This window comes from Miniopterus natalensis, chromosome 11 (genome assembly GCF_054644295.1).
Source record: "Miniopterus natalensis isolate mMinNat1 chromosome 11, mMinNat1.hap1, whole genome shotgun sequence".
NCBI lineage: Eukaryota > Metazoa > Chordata > Mammalia > Chiroptera > Miniopteridae > Miniopterus > Miniopterus natalensis.
This window is the reverse complement of record NC_142091.1, coordinates 34087924-34101715: the sequence shown is the minus strand read 5'-3', so window position 1 is coordinate 34101715 and position 13792 is coordinate 34087924. Positions and strand designations below refer to the sequence as shown.

General features: G+C 39.8%; 1 long non-coding RNA gene across 1 annotated transcript in view; it reads right to left on the bottom strand.

The window, feature by feature from the left end:
- Positions 1-6889: 6889 nt before the first annotated feature.
- Positions 6890-13792, bottom strand: part of LOC107534142 (uncharacterized) — a 737970-nt gene continuing 731067 nt past the window's right edge. The window contains exons 4-5 of the long non-coding RNA XR_015715280.1: positions 8835-8887; positions 6890-6913 (exon numbers count right to left, since the gene is read on the bottom strand). This is a non-coding gene — a long non-coding RNA (uncharacterized LOC107534142). The remainder of the gene's footprint in view (positions 6914-8834; positions 8888-13792) is intronic.

The following is a 13792-nucleotide window of genomic DNA, read 5'->3' as shown; positions in this document are numbered from 1 at the left end:
TGAAGATTTTGAAGGTTGAAAAGTTTCATTCTCTATCATTGTGCAAGCAGGGCAGCCACACGCATGGTCCTGTGATCTTTCTTCTGTGCACTGCCGTCCCCGGCCTTTGCGTGCCTCTGTCACAGTGCCTTTAGCTCACATTCTTCTATCTCATCTCCGAGTCTGTCCTGAGAGGCTTTGCCCACTGCCTGTTAAATTCTAGCCTGGCTCTGCAGCCATCCCCTATTCCACACCATAACCCTACGAAACAGCAATGAGTCCAAAAGACTAAACAGCCTGTCCTTCGCGGTTCTGCTGGGGTGGAGGGGTCAGAGCAGAAAGGAATGGGGAGAGGAGGGGTAACCCCTAGGTAATAAGAAAAGGAAGGGGAGCGGAAGGGAGGCCTATGATCCTGCAGAAATCTTTTGCAGATTTTTGCATTTTGCTGAGTACTGTTTCTCTTTTCTTTTTATGGATAAATTGATCTAAATGTTCATACATATATTAAGTAAAAACATTGTTTCCCTTTTGTCAAAAGATTTTTTTCTAACACCGTTTCCTTAACAAAAAGGGTGATGATGATAATAATACAACTTCCTATTTACAGGCCTTTAGATCTCAGTTGATCTTTGTATCAATGTAAAAACAAACCAAGGTTCAGAGCAAAGGAATGACTTCTTCAAGGTCACTTAGCTGAACAGCAAGTACAGCTGGGTCCTGAAGCCCATATTCTTTCCATTAGTTGGCAGGCAGGAACCATGTCATTATAATAACTTTAGACCAAATTAATCTATCTTCAGATAGACATGATTTATATAAAATCCCCACAAGGCATGTCCTGTCATTTTACATTCAGTTGAACAGGTGAGACAAACGTGTGATTTTTATACCATGGAACAACCAATTTCCTACCATGAATGAAGCTGACATCAATTTCAAAGAAACAAAAGCAAGAAAGCAACAAATCAGGTAAGCCTGGCTGTTTGCAGAGTGAGTATTGGAACCACAACCACATGTCTGCAGACTTCTTTGTGTCAGAAGACACTGGTTTGCAACATTTCTCCAGGCTTGCTTTCCATGATGAGCTAATAATCACTAGCACTTCAAAATCGTATTTTCCAGCATATTTTGCCTCAAAGACCTACACAGACTCTCTAGAGTCTTATTAATAAGAAACATTCTCTGCTGCATCTACAGGGAGACAGGATGATGTCATGAAATGGACCAGGAGTTGGGTGGCCCTGGCTTCAAGTTCTAATGAGGAGAGGAGGGGTAATGCTCTGGAACATTTTTGCTTTGTTATCTTGGGCATATTGTAAAAAATGGACATAATAATACCAACACAGGCATAGAGTTTTATGAGAAGTTCAAATAAAAACTTTTCTTCTTGTGCTTAAAATTATATTTTAAGATTTTGTAGACAATATTTATTTCTATGCTTTACACATCTACTATGTGACCCCCACACACACCTAATAGAAGGAGTTCAATAAAGGTTTGTTGAGTTGTTGGAATTCCAGCTGCATGTCTTAAATGGTATAAGTCAAATACACATCTTGGTTCTCTGAATTAAGCCCTAGCATTGGACTGAATGACTGAGATGGCAGAGTTTACCCTGATGATAGTCGAGTCCCTCATGGTGGACTCTCTCATCATGGCTATTGAGTGCTCTAGCTAATATTTATCTAAATATTTAGACCTTTATGATCCTGGGAGAAGTACTCAGTATTTATTCTGCTATCTGTAAGATGGGGATAAGATAGCAGCGTGTGGTCTTTCTATCATACAGGATTTTGGTGAAGATGAGCTCAGATATTATATGTGAAAATATGTTCACAGAGTGTAGAAGTCTATTCTAATAGAGAGAGGCACCACTGTTGCTGTAAGGTCTTCTTCTGATGGTTGATCATGCTTGTGGATCATGGATCAGTTGTTTGGCAAGGAATTTGGATTTCACAACAATATTTTTTAAAGCTTAGGATGAAGCAGAGAATAAAATTAGAATGTGTGAGATCATCATGCTAAGACCGCCTAAGGGTTTTGTGTTTATCGTTATTGGATTGTTTTGTCTCCCCCCTCTGGAAATGAAGTGCCTTGTCAATTCCTCATTTGTATTATTGTCTTCATTCTGGTTCAGGAATAAAATAATGAGAAAAGAATTTGATTTTTACTATTATTTCTGAATTGTTCAAACATAAGCACATTTTGAACTAACTTGTTCTACTGAGATTTGGGCATTGTTTCTTAGCTTTGCAAGAAAGGGAAGAAATACTCGGGGTATTGTTTTCATGTCTGTCACTTTATTGGTATGCTGGAATTTGCCTCTAAACTTCTTTATGTCCCTGAAGGGAAGAAAACCATCCTGGACAAGTGTCCCCACCATTGGTCATTCATCACAGCCAAGTTCAGTTCATTTCCAAAACCATGGACTGAGTATCTACTCTGTTTCACACTGTGCTGGTAGATAAGGAGAGGAAAAAATGTGGCTCCCTGCTCTCAAGGAGTTCAGTATCTAGTCGGGGAGATAAATGCTTAATTACAATTCAATGTATCAAATCCTTCCATATAGGTGTGCACAGCAGGACAGGAGAGGTCAGAAGAAGGCCACCTAGGTGAAGGAGGCCAAACAGCCAAGGAAGACTTCCTAAAGGAGTTTAGATTAAGTATCAGACAATGTAAAACAATAAACTAGACAAACACTCCAATGACTAGCTAACTGAATTCCAAAATAACAATATTCTAGAAAACTATATGATCTTTATGTTCCCTGCACTGTTATACTGGAAAGGCTAATGGTCGGTGGTGCCCGGGCAGGTTAAATAGCCATATCAGATGGGTGAATAAAGGAAAATTAAATTTATTAAATGGGGACAGGGGTACCCAAAGGGAAGGGCTACACAGCACTGAGCAAAAGGGTATTGGGTCCATGATGGCAGCAAAAAATATCCTTGGGACAGTGAAACAAGGAAGAGCACAGAAGAGGCAACAGGAGAGCCCAGGCTGGGCTGCTTGGGCTCCCTGAGGAGTCAGAGAGAGAAGGGGGCCTTGGAGACAGGTTCAGGGGATAAGCCTGGGATGAGCTGCCACTGCCCATTGCTCCCCTGGGTGCAAGTCTCATGGGGTCCCCTTGGAGGGATGGAGATGGCCCTGGCGATCTCCCCTGGAGGGGAGCACACACTGGGTCCTTTGTCCTGAGCATATTTATCTCTTTCTTGACAGGAATCTAAGGGGAGGTCTCAGGAGAGTATCTCAATAGAATATTCATCAGCTTTCCAAGTGTGCTCTTTCAGGGTCCTGGTCTCCACTGATTGGTCAGCGCCAGGGCTGGTGGTCATTGTATCTGGTCCTAAGGCAGCCATGATGGCACTTGTCTGGTTTCACTGCTTATCTGGGTCTGGAGCTGAAATACAACTGAGGCCTAGATGTTATCTTTAGGGAGGAATGCTCAGGGGGGTCTAAACCAGCAATATGCTAGGGGAGGAACGGTTACCTTGGGGACAAGTTCTTGTTTTCCCAGTTTTGCTCCTTGCTAGGCATCTGGGGCTTCCTGCCCTGGTGAGATCTGTACCCAGGTTTCTGTACTTGGCTCACCTACCAAATACCTTATTTTTTTTCCATTTATTTCAAGGGCAAAATGTAATTATTTACCCGCTGATCTACTAGAAAAATCTCAGGAGGCACAGCCAGTGTTGGATTTTAAAAAACAGCTGATTCTATATTCTTCAGGCTGTTGAAAGGATTAAAAATGTTGTTCTATCTTCTAAGTTAAAACAACTAACTTTTTTCACTGTATTTGAAAACATATACCTCTTTAAGAAATCATGGTGAATGTAGCATCCTTCTCAGTGTATCAGGTGCCACATGCCAAGTGAAAATATCCTTGTGGTGTGCTATACAACTCCACTCACAATTGTTATTGAAGTTGTACATGTTCCCCTTGGGGAGAAAAACAACAATGACAAAAACCCTCAAAATCCTAATTTAAAATTTAAGAAGTTGTGTTAGGTCAAAAGGAAAGAAAGAATGAACAGAAGCAAAGAGAGTAAGAACTTTAATATCTATGTGATGAAGTGTATTTGGAGCCCCCGCTCTCACTGCTGGGCTACAGCGCAAGCAGAGAAAAGAAACCTAAGAGTGACTTGCTCACGGCTGTTCAGTGTGAGTCTGAGAAGTTGGGGCATTTGAATGCAAGGTGGAGCTGACATCTTTCTTGCCTAAAAATGCTTTTTTTGGTTGTTTTTTTTTTTTTTTTTTATGTGATTGGTTTCAATCCCAAAAAGTAAACACAATCACATTTCATACATTTCAAGTAACAAACTAGGCATAGCTGCTTTTCTTTAAGGGGAGGAGTGTTTGGGAGGCTTCAGGGGGAGATACATCTACTACATAACAGAAATACAAGCCTGTTACTCAGTGAGAGAGGGGCCGGGGGCAGGGAGGAGACTGGTATGGCCTCCTTGGGACAAATACTGAGGGTAGGAAGATAGCTGAGCAGAGGTAGGGGTGGGCAGAGACAGTGAGGAGGCAAGAATGGGGTGGCAGGGATTGGCTGCTTCCTGAAACTTGCTAAGCCCCTTTTCCCTTACCACTTCCACAGGCTTTTTAGCTCCTCCTCGCCCTGCCTAGCCATTCCAAGTAAACCCCATTTCCCCTCTTCACACCCATTCCTCATGGAAGGCCACAGGGCCTCTGGTTAAGAGCTCAGTATGTCCTGTTAAATAGCACTGCATTCAAATCCAAAAGTTATTTGCTACTAGCTTAGGGGCTTTGGGCAAACTAATTTACCTCTCTGAGCCTCAGGTTTTCTCTTGACTAAAATAAATAAATAAATGGAAATAACAGTGTCTGCTACAGAGGTGGTTGTAAAATTAAATGCAAGAATCCATGTGCTCAATGCACTGCCTGACAAGTATGAATAACCAGTGGAGAGTGTTATCATTTTCATGGCATATATCTTTTTTTTTTTTGGCTTGTCTTCACTTAAAGAATGTTGGCTCTCTAGAACAGGCTATCGGTAAGACATGAGGTTACTTTGAAAATTATCCAATGGGCTTTGTTACTAAATTCCAATCCCTTCTCATTAAAGAATTTAGTGATAATCCTGAACCATCTGTGGTGTGGGAGTAAATCTATTCTGTGGAGAAATGACATTCCATTCCTTTGTACCTCACTTTTTCTTGCCCCTCTTATCTATCCTAGGATGTCTGCTTTTCACTAAAGGACCTTATTTTTAAATTTGTATTTTTTTTCTGTTTTTTTTTTTCCAGACTGTTAACCCTTCATTATTGTAAAATCCTTTGTGATACTTTTTATGTGGTTTGGTTCACCCTATGGCATCAGCATTTTTCAGTAACGGCAGAGTTATAAACCCTTTTGACAGGGAAGAGCTTGATTTGAAAATGGAATAACCTGTGGGACAGCACCACAGAATTTCCTGTGTAAGACCATGTAGCCTTCCTGGATAGATGTAACTTGGAATATTGGGATTTAATTTTTCAAATAATCAACATAATTTGAGTTGTCCACTTCCTTCTGGAGGGAGGAAGAGCTGTGCTGTCCTGATTCCCAAGCTAGCAAGTTTTCACCCAAGTTCAATAGGAGATTGAAGGCATAGTTTAGAGGATGAATGGATAAAATAAGGCCTAATTTCATAGTAAGGAGATCTGAAGGTCAAATTGAAAAATTTTAGAGGCTGAATATAAGGAATACCATTTGAGCAAATTATAAGGAAATATAGAATTGAATCACATTGGTTTGGAAGAGGAAAAGCAGAGTTACAATGTAAACCATTAAAGCCAACATAGAAAAGAAGGAACATGAGATAAGGTGAACACCGGCAGAAAAGAAGACTGGCGATTAGAAGGCTGAGATCTTACAAAAGCTGGAGACCTGAAAGGCTAGGGAGTTAGGGTCAGTGGGTAAGGTCTCAGAGAGATAACAACTGGCGTCATTACCAATGATCTTGAAAAGCGATATAGAAAAGTGGCAGTTGTAATCATGAGGAGCTCCCAGACCTCCACTGCCCACTTAGAGCCTGCTTTTTATGGCTGAGTAGTATTCCACTATGTGCATGTACCACAGCTTCTGCATCCAATCCTGGGTCAAACTGCTCAGCCATAAAAAAAAAAGTTGAAATATTACCACTTGTGACAACATGGATGGACTTTGACAGTATTATGATAAGTGAAATACATCAGAGAGAAAAGGGCACGAATCATATGATTTTACTCATATGTGGGATATAAAACAAAAAGCGACAAATGAACAAATAAAACAGACTCATACATACAGACCACAGCATGGTGGTTGCCGGAGGGGAAGGGGTTAGGGGTGGATGGAGAGGGTAAAGGGGGTCAAGTATATGGTGAAGGAAGGAGACTAGACTTGGGTGGTTAGTCCACAATGGAGCAGACGGATTTTGTATTATAAAGTTGTACACCTGAAAGTTATATGATGTTACTAACCAATGCTACTACAATAAAATTAATTAAAAAAATAAAAAGAAGAAAACCCATTTTTTTTTTGTTATCTTACTTATGCAGGGACTCTGCTTCTTACTAGAAGATCTTATCCCTAAGTTCACACAGTTTTCTGTCCACCTTTCTACCCTGTACGCCTGACTCAGTCCTATACGAATCTGTAAGAGAAGATAGTGATTCAACAGAGCTGAAATCAGCCAAGAATTCCAGAGAGTTAATTTGGTTCTATAGAATAATAGAATTGAAAAAAGGGGATTGTGGGGTGTAAGCCAGAAGTTGCAAGCCTCTGAAGAAGTTGTTACATGAAAGTGGAAGAAGGGTACTTGGGAAGGTTTCCTCCATAGCAAAGAACATCGGGGGGAGGGGTGTCTTCTGGCCTTGAAGTGTGAGTTGAAGTGTGAAGTGAAGTGTGACTTGATGAGGATCCTCTTGGAGGACTGTGTAGAAGGTAGTGTCTATTTGGAAAAACCACACATCAATAAAAAAAGAGTGAGAAAAATAAACTTTTATTAGACATATGATCAGGTGTTCCTTGCTTTACACACATTAGTTCATGAAATGCATGCACTATCCCTATGAGACTTGTATTATTGTCTCCATTTCACAGAAGGGGAAACTGGGTTACAGGGAGGTTAGTGACTTTCCCAAGGTCACATAGTCATTGAGGAGCAGAAGCATGTTTTAAAACTAAGACTTTGTGAATTCCAAGCCATACCCTTCTCATTTAGCCCCCAGCTCATGTCGAGCACTGGTTAGCATATCTTATGTGTGTCAGTTGAAAGTAGTATGAGGTAGTAGAGAAAGCAGACTGAATGGGCCAGGAGAAAGGGACTTGGATTTGAGAAGAAACTAACGGGAAGGTACAAACACACAAAGGGCTCTCGGAGTAAATTGTGATGAGCGAGGGACTCTTGATTTCGAACGCAGAGAAATCTATAGACAGACCTAAGTATTGCAGATTTCCAAACACAAATTTGATAAAAAAATTAATTTTGTTCAACATGAATCTTTCACCCCAGATAGACCCTAGAAACTTGCTTGGGGTGTTGAGTAAATAATCCGGGATAAACAAAAATGTTGCTGGGTCAGGATATGGAGAATGTTCTACATCAGTGATTGAGACAAAATTGTCTCCTTTTTAAATGTACAATAAATATTCATTGTGCATAGAAGTGCAGTTATACATTCAGTGAAATTTCGCATTATTATGTTAGCATGCTGATTTTTTCCCAAATCTAAGGTGCCATTGATACAGAGATGCAAAGTTATTTTATGTATCACTAAAAAAATGTTTCCAATCCTACCTAGAAGGTACCATTAATTGTAGGACACATGCTGATATCAGAGATGTTACAGTGGGAATACATCTGCATCCTAAAATCGACCAATTGCCACATTTTCTTCTGATCTAATTGCTATATTTAAATTGAGGTCATGCCCCAGTATAGATAATTTTGAATACTGCTTTTCACTTGTCTCATTTTCTACTGGGATAAAAAAATGTTTCAAAATCATAATATTAACAACTACATAATACTCCATTGTGTTTTTTTTAACTAGTGTTTCATTATTATAAATAGTGTAACAATAAAAGTAATTGATATAAATGTTAGTACTTGTGTTTGATGGTTTTCTTAAAAGAGGTTTTCCTAAACTGAATTAGCAGATGGATGGACATAAATATTTTTAAGAGTTTACCTATGTATTCTCCAGTTGATTCCAAGAAAAGTCATTTGGTTTACGCTAGAAAATCAATTTTAATACCAGAGGCAATAAGGCCAAGAAATCAGTAACTTAAAGCTCTTTCCAGGATCTAGATTCTACCAGAGAAGCCAGCACTCAAGGACCTCCACTTTATTCTGGTGCTGCTAGATCCATTCTTACTTCCCTTGATTCAGGCTCTATTGCGAAGCATGTGTTGTTTCTGGACACCTTCTGCTCAGCAGACTGAGAGGATGCTCTGCCTTCTGTCCCCCCAAATGGGTAGGAAGTGTCCTGAGACACTGTAGCCTCCCAAGTTTCCTTCTTCTCAGACAAGTGGACAAATTCTGGGTGATAATCCCAGTGCAGCTATGTTTTAGCACAATATCTCCTTAACTTGACAATACCCAGCTGGTCTAAAGAAATTGTTTATATATTTTCTGCAGCCACTGCCAAATTAGCTGACCAATTTGAGGCCAACAGACCAAACTAGTAATTGCTCTACCCATCTGCACTGTTTGCTTTATAGAACTCAGTCCTTGTGAGGACTGACCGAGGAGGGCACCGGGGTGTGACCTGACCACATTGTAAAGCCAGATCAATTAACTTTAGGTTCCTCACAGGATTGGGGTTTACACTATGTGGGTGTTAATGGCAATGCTCCAAACGGCTTACCTCATTCAGCCGTGCCTTTTTGGTCCAGTCAGTCCAGTGAAAATGTGATTTCTCTAGGAAAGGAGAAATATAGGAGTAGAATGAGTAGGGCATAAAATTGTAACATAAAGAATCAGGACAAGTGCAATCCTTTCAGTAAAAATAACAATCACACTCCATAATTCCAGAAAAATACATAAATGCAGTAAGAGAAAAGAATGTTTCTACCAAATGACTCAAATACTACCTATAGAATTTATACCTACACTGAGTTTAGCCTTCAGTAAAGGCCTGGCAAGATGAAACAAGAGTCATTTGAGAGCCATTTCATCTCTCTAACTTCAATTTTCTGAGTGCAAAGAGTCTCAGCAGTGTCCTACCTCGCTAACTCAGGGAGGGGTCTGGCAAATGAATTCAGGCTAATTACAAAATGCCTCTGACATAGCAAGTGCAACATATGTATGTTCTTACATGATTTGACTTCTCCAAAGGTATCGCCCACCTGTTAATAAGCAATTTGAATTCACGCTGGTATGAAAGTGATGAGCCTGATCCTAAATCTGTAATCATGGACTTGAGCAGGAGCATTTCCTCAGCATGAAAGAATCCTGAAAACATTCTGATGCACTAGGAGTCATATGTGTGTGTGTGTGTGTGTGTATATATATATATATATATATATATATATATATATATATATATATAATCTTTAAAATGTAATGGAGAAACCTTCTCTTTGTCTATGTTTATTATATTTTCTAAGAAATGCATAGTTGATCATGATGGATATGCCTTCTCTTTATGCTTTATGAAAGGATTAAGAGCACACCTAATTTCAGTAGAAACCCTGATTCCTCTAAAATGCTAGAACTCAACACCTTCAAATTATTTTAACTCTTATGAGTTAAGATCATGACTTTAATGTTAATATCCCTACAATGTCAGATATTAAGTTACAAATTCACATTCACAAAGGTCAAGTTGAAAGGTCTGTTCATTTTTGTTTAAATTATCAGTGTAGCCATTTTTACTCAAATATACAGAGCCCTAACATTACATTTTTGCCTTCAGTATTAGCGTTTTTTCATGCTTTGTGTAAAATTTCAAAAGAAGAGGTCTTATGCTTTACTAGTTATAAGACATATCAAATGGTAGTATTAGGAATCAATCTTCTTTAAAATCATGTGAGAAGGCAAACTGGCACAGGGACTTCCACTAGAAAGAGAAAAAAGTTTCTTAGATTTACAAAGGATACTGTTCAAGCGATAATGCATCTAGGTTGGCATCTTCCCAATAACCTCACCATCAGAATCCAAACTAAAAATGCTAATCACTGATCAATATGTTTTTATGATGAGTCCTGTACTTATTAAATCCATCTTCTAATTTCCCTTCTAGCTTCAAACTCGTATTTGCATGTAAGGACCAAACAAATAGATCATTTTAAAATTATCCATCACAACCAGTAATCATTTTCTGATACTGTTTTCCCTGTTTCTTCCAAAACTAGGGTTAAAACAGGGGCCTTTGTAAGTGTCCTCAGATTGCCCTGCACGTAATTCTATCATAGCATTTTTCATATAATATGAGAGTTGATGGTTTAGTATGTTCCTGTTCCCTATCATACTGTAGGGTGTAAGGGATGGTGACCACATCTTAATCACTGATGAGACAAAAATTAACAGGTGTGTTCAAAACACTTCATCTTCTCCTTAAAATAAAACAAACAAACAAAAAGCATGTGGTTTTGCTCACTTAGCTCCATAACTTCTCCTTACCACACCCTTTCATTTGGACATAGTCCTTTCATTTTCTGACCAGTTTCTGGACTTCTGTGATGAAGAACTGGGATAGTTGATAGAGAACAGAGAACCATACAGTTAGAAGGAAGGAGATAGGAATAGGAAAAATGGGGCCGAGAGCGCTCATTCTCAGAAGATAAACAGAAGAAAGAAGAAATACACTGTTTAGGTGGAGAAGACGCAGCAGGAGGCTAGCGCAGATCTAGGGGTCCGCAGATCTAGGGGGCCGCAAGCCGGACAGTCAGGAAAGGATACATAGGAGAGAGAGGAGGGGAGGAAGAGAGAGCGTGAATTAGTGGGTTAGTTTCTGGGTTGGTAAGTAAGAGATTCTAGGGATAAGAAAATGGTGCTAAAGAACAGGATAGAAGAGAATTTTAAGACATTTAGGGACCATGTCTTTCATTCCTCTTTATTGGTCTTTGAGAGAGAAAAATAATGACTGAAATCTATTTTGGTCATTAATTGACTTGTTTACTAGCAAAACACCCTGCAATGACTCAGCCGGTCTTTATATTTAATGGTATTACAATCAGTTATGCACACCAATTTTTCTGCACAGTGTCCAGCACAAATTGTTTTTCTGATAAAAGTTCATTGAATGAAAAAAAAAGGCTGAATTAATAAAATTTGATTAATTTTTCCACTAGGGAAAGAAAGTCAAACATGAGAATTTAACATAAATGTAAAAGATTTGACACCCCCTCATGTATGCATAGTGACCTCATTAAGAATAAAAACTGTGCTTAAAAAGATAATTAAAGGAACTAAATATAGGTTTTATACCGGAATAGAAGCAGAAAAAAAGATTAAAATATCAAGATTCAAGTTAGACCAAATAAAGGTTTTATTCATTCAATAGCAATGACACTGGAGGCAACTTGTTAGTTCCTGAGACTGTTCTGAGGAGCCTAGCAAGTTGGTGGCGAGGGAAAGGAGCTTAAGAAGCAAGCACACTGTTCTTCACAGAAGCCAAAGGTCGGGGGCGCGGGAATAGGGCCTTCTCAGAGCCACGGCCACCCTCACAGGACTCACTCCAAGGATGAGCAGGTCAGCAGGCGGAGGGAAAGGTGCGGCTGGCAGAAAGGAACTCAGGAGTGTGACTGGCCATGCTGAGCTCAGACATTTCAAGAAGGCGATAGATTCAGAAAATGTGCTTTTAAAGGTGGGGCGCAGTGAGGGGCTTGGGGTGGTGGAGGGTGAAGACGGAGGTCAGGTTCGGCTGAGGAGTCCTATGAATAAGCGAACACCATGGTTAATGAGAAAGGACATTGCCTGCAGATAAGAGGGAGGCAGGAACGCACACACGCATTTATTTATCTTAAGGTAGAGGGTGCCTGTGACACTGAAGAAAATGGGCCTAAAGCATGCAAAACTGGTGCAAATGAATTCACGTGTAGAAGATGGTGAGGGTGCGGGAGGAGAGGTAGGGTTCAAAGTCAGTTTTGGAGTCAAGATTGACAGGTGAGGGGAATGACTTGATATGAAGGGTGGGGGCAAGGGAGAAACTGAGGAAGACACAGAGCCTTGTGGTTTCAGAGTTTGGGTGGATGATGGTCGGTCTGTTCTGGGATATGTAGAAAGAGCAGTCCTGGCAGAAAAGGCAATACATTCAGTCTTGGACATTTGAAGTACTTGTAAGACAACTAGGGCTTTTAGCCATAAGAGATATACATATTTTTTGCATTTAGAAGGTAATCTGGGTTTGTTGATATAAATGAGCATCGGCCTTATGAGCATAAGACCAGGAAAGAAAGGAAACATGAAAGCCCTGGGCAGGGATGGGGGAGTGGAACAGTGTTTAAGAGAAAGGGCATACTGTTGCTGGGGAGGAATCCTACAAATAAGAGAAAAACCAAAATACTGTGGGGATCTGGGAGTCTGAATTTTAAAGAAAACAAGTTAAAAAAATGAAGGCTTTGTTTTCCATAAAAAAAAACAGGATGTGAAAGAGAGTTTAGGATTTGGATTTATAAGGCTTCAGTTTTCATCTGAAAATTATCAAGGGATGTTGATAAGCTTCACACTAAAGAATAGGGGAGAATATTAAAATGATACTTTCAGCAGCAACAATGTTAAAGTGCTTCTGAATTATGAATTATATAAATATTTTCCCCAAAACTATATGTTTGAGTTAATAGAATTGCATTTCCCTCCCTCCCTCCCTCCCTCCTTCCCTCCTTCCTTTCTTCCTTCCTTCCTGTTGGCATTCCGATACCATAAGCCCTTATTAAGCATTTACTTCAATGAGTACTGCTAGGAAGTGAGAGTGTCATGTTCAAGTCTAGACAAGTTTGGTTCTAAATTCCAGAAGGAAGACATCAATTAATTCTAACTCTGGGAACTGGAGAGAGCTCCCAAGGGAAGGTAACAATTAAACTGGAAAACTGAATGGGGTTTTAGCATACAAAGAAAATGTACAGTGAGGTAAGTAGGTCCTCAGTTAAAGTCTGTGCAATGAAAATCATCTTCAGTAAGACTGCATTTTACCAGGCAAAGTAATCCGCAGAATTTCTATATTCTTGCTTAAAGATTTAAAACTGCTGCTTTGGACATGCACATCTTTTGTTCTATGAGATTTGTACATACACGATGACCCAAATCAATGAAAGATTTAATCCAAACCGATGCAAATGCAAATGCCCTCATTTCAGACAGCTGCGATGGTTATTTCTGTACATCTGGGAAACAGCTGTCGAGCCTCATCTTTCCACTGGTTTTTGTTTAACTTTAAATAAGTGCCAAGCCTAAAAGAATAAGAGGTGATTTTGAAGGTGGTAAACATTTCAGAAATACACTGGATTTTCTGACTATTTTTTCTGCGAGGGCTTCTAAACAGCCCTCCTCCCATAGTGTTGGTGTGTGGAATGTTCTGGTGGATTACCTTTCCTTATTCAAGCCCTGGGAGCTCCGGGGCTGGCTGGAGAGTGTAGCTGGTTTAATGATTCCTGATTACACAGAACAAGTCGCAGGATAGTCATTTTCAAGGCCAAGTATACGTGATTACTCACAGGAGCATGGAACATGCAGGTTATGATAGGAGATAGGCCAACACTGATGACAGTAAGAGGCAAGATGCAGGGATTGACCCTTTACCACAAGAAGCTGTGGAAACCATGCATCTGAGACAGACAGCGATGAGATGCCTTCTCTGTGGGATCCATCAGCCTATAACAATAG